The following is a 9043-nucleotide window of genomic DNA, read 5'->3' as shown; positions in this document are numbered from 1 at the left end:
GAGAGAGAGAGAGAGAGAGAGAGAGAGAGAGAGAGAGAGAGAGAGAGGAGCTGTGTTATGTTTGTCAACTACTTCTGTATATGGGGTGTGCATATCCTGGAGACCTAGAATGTACTTGATATATCCGTCACATTCCACTGGAGAAAACCGACTTTCCCTTTCCCAGTTGGAATCAATCGCAAATAATTTCTTGGTTAAGGGTATCCACTTCCCCTCCTCAGTGATATCTTGTCTAGCTTAAACCTGTTCAGGTCTTGTCATGCTTTCAGTCTCTGCTGACTCATGTGTGTTTCATTCCTATCCTGTCTGGAAGATGCTGCTTTTTGGAGTCATCAGGACCTCTTGCTCTTACATGCTGCCTGTTCTTCTGCATAGGTTCATGAGCCTTGAGGGAAGAGATTTGTAAAAGACAGCATCCCATTTAGGACTCTTTGAGCTTTGTCCAGTTGTGAGTCTGTGCATGAGATTCCATCTACTGAGGAACCACCAGACTGATTTCCAAAGTGGTCATACCAGCTTGCAATCCTACCAACAATGGAGGAGTGTTCCTCTTTCTCCACATCTTCAACAGCATCTGCTGCTACCTGAGTTTTTAATCTTAGCCATTCTCACTGGTGTAAGGTGGAATCTCAGGGTTATTTTGATTTGCATTTCCCTGATGACTAAGGATGTTGAACATTTCTTTAGGTGCTTCTCGGCCATTCAATATTCCTCAGTTGAGAATTCTTTGTTTGGCTCTGTACCCCATTTTTAATAGGGATATTTGATTCTCTAGAGTCTAACTTCTTGAGTTCTTTATATATATTGAATATTAGCCCTTTATCTGATGTAAGATTGGTAAAGATCTTTTCCCAATCTGTTGGTTGCTGTTTTGTCCTATTGGCAGTGTCCTTTGCTTTACATAAGCTTTTTAATTTTATGAGGTCCCATTTGTCCATTGTTGATCTTAGAACATAAGGCATTGGTGTTCTGCTCAGGAAAATTTCCCCTGTGTTCGAGGCTCTTCCCCAGGGTTTCAATACCAATGTGGTTTGATGAGCACAGCTCAAGACAGACCACACCAGGCCAAAAGATGCCATGTGAGGTTTATTCAAGAGATAAAGGCCAAGGTGATAGAAAGAAGAGGGAGAAAAGAGAGAGATCAGGGTGCTCTGCCTGTTTATATGGATAGTGACATAGCCTCTCACAGGTAAAGGTGGGAGGTGAGTCAAGTGGATTCTGGGAATATGTGGCGATTGTCACCTAGATGTGATGTCACTGGCTTTGAATGCCAACAACCATTTTCTCTTCTATTAGTTTCAGTGTATCTGATTTTCTGGGGAGGTCCTAGATCCACTTGGACTTGAGCTTTGTACAAGGAGATAAAAAAGGATTGATTTGCATTCTTCTACATGCTGAATACAGCCAGTTGAACCAGCACCATTTGTTGAAAATGTTGCCCTTTTTCCACTGGACAGTTTTAGCTCCTTTGTCAAAGATCAAGTGACCATAGGTGTGGGTTCATTTCCGGGTCTTCAATTCTATTCCATTGATCTATCTGACTGTCTCTGTACTAATACCATACAGTTTTTATCACTATTACTCTGTATTACAGCTTGAGGTCAGGGATGATGATTTCCCCAGAAGTTCTTTTATTGTTGAAATTATTTTTTGCTATACTGGGTTTTTTGTTATTCCAAATGAATTTGCAAATTGCCCTTTCTTACTATATGAAGAATTGTGTTGGAATTTTGATGGAGATTGCATTGAATCTGAAGATTGCTTTTGGCAAGATGTCCATTTTTACTATATTAATCTTGCCAATCCATGAGCATGGGAGATGTTTCCCACTTCTGAGGTCTACTTCGATTTCTTTCTTTAGAGACTTGAAGTTTTTGTCATATAGATCTTTCACTTGTTTGGGTAGAGTCACACCAAGGTATTTTATATTATTTGTGACTATTGTGAAGGGTGTCATTTCCCTAATTTCTTTCTCAGTCTGTGTATCCTTTGAGTAGAGGAAGGCTAGTAGTTTGTTTGAGTTAATTTTATGTCCAGTCACTTTGCTGAAGTTGTTTATCAGGTTTAGGAGTTCTCTCATGGAATTTTAATTAGACATAGTACTACATGAGAGTCCAGCTATACCACTCTTGGGCATATACCCAAAAGATGCTCCAACATATAACAAGGACATATATTCCACTATGTTCATAACAGCCTTGTTTATAATAGCCAGAAACTGGAAAGAACCCAGATGTCCATTCAACAGAGAATGGACACAGAAAATGTGATACATTTACACAATGTAGTACTACTCTGTTATTAAAAACAATGAATTCATGAAATTCTTAGGCAAATGGATAGAACTAGAAAATATCATCCTGAGTGAGGTAACCCAATCACAAACGAACACACATGTCATGCACTCACTGATAAGTGGATATTAGCCCAAAAGCTCAGAATACCCAATATACAACTCATAGACCACATGAAGCTCAAGAAGAAGGAAGACCAAAGTGTGGATGCTTCCATCCTTCTTAGAAGGGGGAGCAAAATACTCATAGGAGGAAATACGGAGACAAAGTGAAGAAAAGGACATCCAGAGACTACCCCACCTGGGAATCAATCCCATATACAGTCACCAAACCCAGACACTATTGTGGATGCCAGGAAGTGCTTGCTGACAGGAGCCTGATATAGCTGTCTCCTGAGAGGCTCTACCAGAGTCTGACAAATACAGAAGTGGATGCTTGCAGCCAACCATTGGACTGAGCATGGGGTCCCCAATGGATGAGTTAGAGAAAGGACTGAAGGAGCTGAAGGGGTTTGCAACTTCATAGGAAGAACAACAATATCAACCAACCAGAACCCCTAGAGCTTCCAGGGACTAAACTACCAACCAAAGAGTACACACGGAGGGACCCATGGCTCCAGCCATATATATAGCAGAGGATGGCCTTGTTGGGCATCAACAGGAGGAGAGGCCCTTGGTCCTGTGAATGCTCCATGCCCCAGTGTAGGGGGATGCCAGGGTGGGGAGACAGGAGTATGTGGACAGGCGGGGGGAACACCCTCAAATAAGCAGGGGGAGAGGGGATGTGATATTGAGTTTCGGGGAGGGAACTGGGAGAGGGATAACATTTGAAATCTAAATTAAAGAAAATATCCAATAAAAAAGAAATGTTTAAAAAAAGAAAAGATTCCATCTACTGCAAGCAGAAGCTTCTCTAGTGAGAGATGAGCAAAGCACCAATCCTCTATCAGCTGTAAAGCTGGCAAAGAGAATATCATAAGTTTTAAGGAGACAGAAATAAAATATTTAACCATCAGAGCAAAGACAGAGATATTAGATCAATTTTTAAAATTCAAACATAAATTATTAAGCTGAAAAATACATAACAAAAATAGAAATGTAATGTCAACAAAATAGATCAAATAGAAAAAATTAGCAAAATATTTAAAAAGCTATTTAAGAAAACACAAAGAAATTTTAAAAATATAAATATATATATATATATTACATGTTATAATATATGTACATGATTTATATATTTATATATAATATATAACATATAAATATGTATTATTGATTTATTTTTCTTTATATGAACATTCATAAATAAATATTATAAATATATTATAAATAATATTTATACAACACATATATAATTAGGTATATTGATATATTTATATTGTATAATTATACATTATATTGTATGTAATTATATATATTGTATATTATCTATTATATGTTTATATAAACATCATGTAATATAAAAATACAATATAACATAATACAATTAATATAATATAGCTGTCCCTTGAGCTGAGTCTAACCAATACAGATGAGGATGCAGAAATGTGGATACAGTAAGGACACCAACCATCGGAGAGCAGAGACTAAGAACAAAAGCAAAGCACACCGAATGTTTAGGTCACCGCAATACATTTGTATGGACATATGCTATTATACTTTTGTCAAAACCCTTAAGACAAACAACTCACGATATAACCAATGGACTTTAGGTAATTATGATGTGTCGAAGTCAGTTCATCAACTGTAAAACGAAGTTCACTGTAATATGGGAAGACAGTAATGGAAGCTTGAGGTTGGGGTCAGAATTGCGTGGAAACCCTCTGTACTTTCTCATTTGTTTTTCTGTGAACCTAAAACTGCATTTTAAAAGTGGAGTTGGTTATTTAAGGAAAAAGATAAAGAAGGGTGAAAACATCATCAGAAGAAGCTCTGGGCTCCCGTGGTTTGGTTTTCCGTAGTTTCTCAGTTTTCCCAAAACATCCTTCAGTTTGTATTTCACATTTAGCGCCTCTGGAGGCAGGCAGGAACATGATCATAAAGCCCTAAGAAAAGCACTGAGATTAGAAGCAAAGTAAAGTCACGAGCATGAGAGCCTTTTCAGTGCAATGAGCTCCTGAGTTGATTGCCTGTGAGGGAAAAATAGCTGCCTGGGCTTCTTTGAGGGGCATAAGGGTTTTCCTCGTGTGTCAGGTTACCGTTTCCACATAGGACCCAAAGAATTACTCTTCCCTGACAAGATCACACCATAACCTTCTCTGGCTTACAGTCTGTAATCATTTTATATTCAAACCAAATTTGATTGAACATGATGTGTGACAATCTCCCCAATTGTCTCTGACTCTCTGTGGCTGACAGCTATTTAATATCTGACAGCTACTCAGTTTTCGTGCCTATCTTCCTTTGTGGTTCCTTTTATAAATGCAGTCATGATTCACAGTCAGATTTTCTTTTATATAATCTCTTTTTATTGTTTGAGAATTCATACAAACATATGAGGGTTGTTTTTTTTTCTTCGTCAAATCCACCCTCACCCTCTCCTTCCATCACTTTTTCCTTTCAAGTTCATGTATTCTTTTTTTTTCCACCATATTGAATTTACTGAATGCTGCTGATGTGTGCGCCGGTGCAGAACCGACGAAGCATGAGTAGCCTCCTGAGGGCTGCTTTCATGGAAGAAACTCACTCACCTCCCCACCAGCAGCCATCAAATGCCAACAGTTCTTGTTGAGTGTAGCACGGGAGGCTCTCCCATGAGCTCCTTTCCCATTCATGCTGGGAACCTGGCTGGCTCAGTGGTGTGCAGGTTCTACCCACTGTGAATTCGTATGTGTAATGGCTCTGCCTTGTCCAGTGGATACACAGATTTTCGTGAAGACTCATAGGTAACTCAAGCCTCACTTGTTTCATCTCTCTACCTATCCTGAGGCGCTTTACAAACTTTAAAACTGATTCTCAGTCTTGCTTATAATGATACATAAATAATTGTGTGCTGTGGTAAGCTGTCCTATGTTAAGTTAGGATCCCAAAGATTTTAGTACTCTTACGTATCCTCCTGTAGACCATTAAGCAAACCAATGGGAAATGAAAACCTATATGACATTCCTCTCACATCCCATCAAGTTCTTTCCAGCAAGTCCAGGTTTTATTATTCATTAGTCATTCATTGTCATGCTTTGTCCAGAGTCCTCTTACAGTTTCTCATAATGCGTAGCTGTGTCTTAAGGCAACAGAGTGATATCTGAGTTCACACAGAAAAGGGGCTGTCCTTACTTCATAGAAGAATCAGGGGTTTTGTTTTTGTTTTGTTGCCATTAAAATAACTATGTCCCTCCTGGACTCATCTTTAGCCAGACCTTGTTTTAACTCTGTGAATATAGAAATTGGATCATATTTTTGTTTGGGTTGTCTTTTGCTTAGAGATGTTTATCAGAAGTTCTAGTGATGAGCCCAAGAATTCAGAAACATTTTCCACTTAAAAGATTAATGTATATGTGTTTTGTGTACAAAGCTGAATATTCCAGAAAGAATAATTTTCCAAAGCATGCATTTTATGAAGTTTTATATATTAAAGATTTTAGTATTGTGATCTGTATTGATCTTTGAAAGCTTATATTTTATTAAAAATAACAATGATTAGTGATAAGTTAAACTTGAATATCACTGATCCAAGTACAAATAAAGTTTCTTTTAAATTTTCTTTCAAAATGCATATTCTTAAATTCCAACTGACATGTTGCTAGTTAAGTATACCACCAAACCAGATCAAATTTGCATAGTTAAACAAATTCAACATAAATTATGACAAGAGTATGATTTAAATTCATTTTTACTTGGGTGAACTCATTCAGCAGGAAACATGTAACATATAACATGTAAGTTTTTCTTAGGTGAAAAGTGGAAAGTGTTAAAGTTTCACTTAGGTGAAAAGTGGAAAGTGTTAAAGTTCTTGTTAGGATGAGATCTGGCAACAGTCACCATTTGATTTGCAATTCTACATTTGACATCAAGCCAACATCCCACACAGCCAAGTAGGTGTAGAATATATGCTTCAAACCCCATCGAGGTCATGTGCTAACAGAATAGAGTAATAGGTGTGGCTGGAACCATTTCAAGCAGTCTGAGTTGTTCCCTACTGTATCTGTACTTCTGGGCCAGCACCTAACAGTGGAGTATTTTCTAGGTGTCTCACTACTCTGCAAAACAAGCCAAAGAAAGCATCATTCTTGTGAGGCTAGTTTAGAAGATGCAGCATATTCCTCCAAATCCTGATTTACATTCTGCTTTCAATTTCATTTGTTTAGCTTCAGGTTTCCTCCCATTTGAAAAAAAATTAGGAGCCGCCCACGTTTTTGAATGGTACGAGAGAAAGTTTTGATACAGCAGAGAGATCACAAGGACCTAGAAAAGGTATGGTTACCCCACTAAGGACTGAAAGCTAGGAGTAGCTGAGAGCGGCAGAGCCTTCAGGATGGAGTAGCTGAGAGCGGCAGAGCCCTCAGGATGGAGTAGCTGAGAGCGGCAGAGACCTCAGGATGGAGTAGCTGAGAGCGGCAGAGACCTCAGGATGAAGTTGCTCACTTCACAGTCCTGTTGTGTCATCCAAGCGTGTCCAGTTTAAGTGCTGAGGACAAGATTCTCACTTACTGCCAGACTGTTTTATGGGTTCATTGACTCCAAATAATTTTATGTAGCAGTTAAACTAACAAACACCTTTCAAACCACTTTTATTTGCTGTTGTTGACAATAAATACCCAGGACATTGTTGGATATCATGTTTGCATATTTAATATTGAAAGCATGATGGAAGTGTGCATCCAAGGAAATAATGTAGCAAAATTCCAAGTTGCTAAACTTGCATTGAAACTACCAACAAAATACTTTGTGCTTATCTATTCTTAGCTTAATAATTTCACTCTTCTATAAGAACTGGAGGCTTGGAAGATGGAAAATATTTATTTCATTTTTATGGTTTCTTTAAAAGTTATCATGAGGTGAACAAGTTCAATAGATCTATTTTACCACAAGGTGAAGGTAATTAATAATGTATTGTATTTTTGCAAATGCTGAGTGGAAGTTAAGTGTTCTCACTATGGAAAAAAATTTATAAATATGGTAATGCCCATGATAAATTGATAGATTTAGCCAGTTATTCTGCAGATACACATGCCAGAGTGTTGTACAAAAGAAATTCACACAATTTTATCTGTTAATTTAAAAATAAAGAAGTCATAATTTTTCTTTCCATACTTAATTGCAATTTTTATGTCAGCATCATTCAAAATGAATTGCAGACTTTTAAAGTTAACTACAGACTGTATGCTTTAAATATGGACTTATTGAGCTTAGAACAACCTTTGAGATAATAAAGAGGCCAAGTCTATACTCCTTCAAGGAGAACAATATAATACTTTTCACTTCCCCTGATCTTAAAAATCTAAGAGCAAAAAAAAAAAAAAAAAAAAATCCAATAAATTTCAATTGCTTTGATGATTCACTAACACAGGGCAGGCTCATTCTGATTATGTCAACATGACCATTTCTCCATCTCAAGTGATTTGATTTTACAAATTAGAAAGGAATTGTGTATTAGGTTCTCATGATCAGCCATGGCTCCTAAGTGAATTCACTGTGGAAGATATCTGTAAAAGCCAAATATCCAAGAGTATGGGTTTCAATTTCAGCAATCGAAAAACCTGCAGACTGAGGAAAATGCTTTAGCTACACCCAGTTAATGATCAACCAATCTGCTAGGGAACCACTATGACCTACTTACCTGATCCTGATGTTCTAACGATGCTCTCTATCCCTGAAGCAGTTACATTTTCATTTCTATATAAACTCCAGGCTATAGAAAATATCATATAAGTGATTAGAAATAGACCGTGTCATCACATCCCAGTAAAAAGTACAAACTCTGTGATTTGCTTAAAGAATAAAAAACATTCAAGGAAGAGAGTGAGTATCACACAATATTTTAAATCAGAATCTTAAATGTACTCTTAAAATCACTTAGGAACTAAATAAAAACAGAGCAAGAACAAGCAATCAAATCCTTGATAATTTTATGTAGGATCCTGTTTTCTTCTTTTATTCAGGATACCCATTATTTCATAGTATGCCACCTTTTCACTCAATGGTGTTTAAAGGAAAGATGTGTTAACCTTTTGAAAAAAAATTCAAGTTTTCTCTAAGAGTTTAATCATGAGTCCGAAATCATCTACATTCAAATATCCATTTCTCATCCTAGACTACTCTCAGGCTATGATAATAAAGCTCTTTGAAATTTATTCTTTAATTCAAGTTAGAGTTGTGGTGAGGTAGATGTAAGTATATTTTAAACAGAGAAGCCCTGGCTGGAGAACTGGCTGAGTGGGTAAAGCTCTAACCATGTGAGCCTGAGGACCTAAGTTTAGATCACCCGAACCCATGTAAAGTGAGATAAAGTAATGCACATCAGAATCTCTGCACTCCTACAGCAAGACAGGAGACAAGACTGGAGAAATCCATGGAGCTTTGTATGCAGCATGGAACAAGACAGCCTGTCAATGGGGCAGAAGAAAACACCCTAGGCAGTTCCCCGACTTTCTCATGCTCATCATGACATATGCATGCTCAAATGCACACAAACAAGCCAACATGCACACCCACACACACGTGCACATACATACATACACATACACAGAGAGAGGGTGGCCAGAGGGAGAGGGAGAGGCAGAGGGAGAGGGAGAGGGAGAGGGAGAGGGAGGG

Source organism: Grammomys surdaster, unplaced genomic scaffold (assembly GCF_004785775.1).
Source record: "Grammomys surdaster isolate TR1022 unplaced genomic scaffold, NIH_TR_1.0 65, whole genome shotgun sequence".
NCBI lineage: Eukaryota > Metazoa > Chordata > Mammalia > Rodentia > Muridae > Grammomys > Grammomys surdaster.
Note: the sequence above shows the minus strand (reverse complement) of the source record.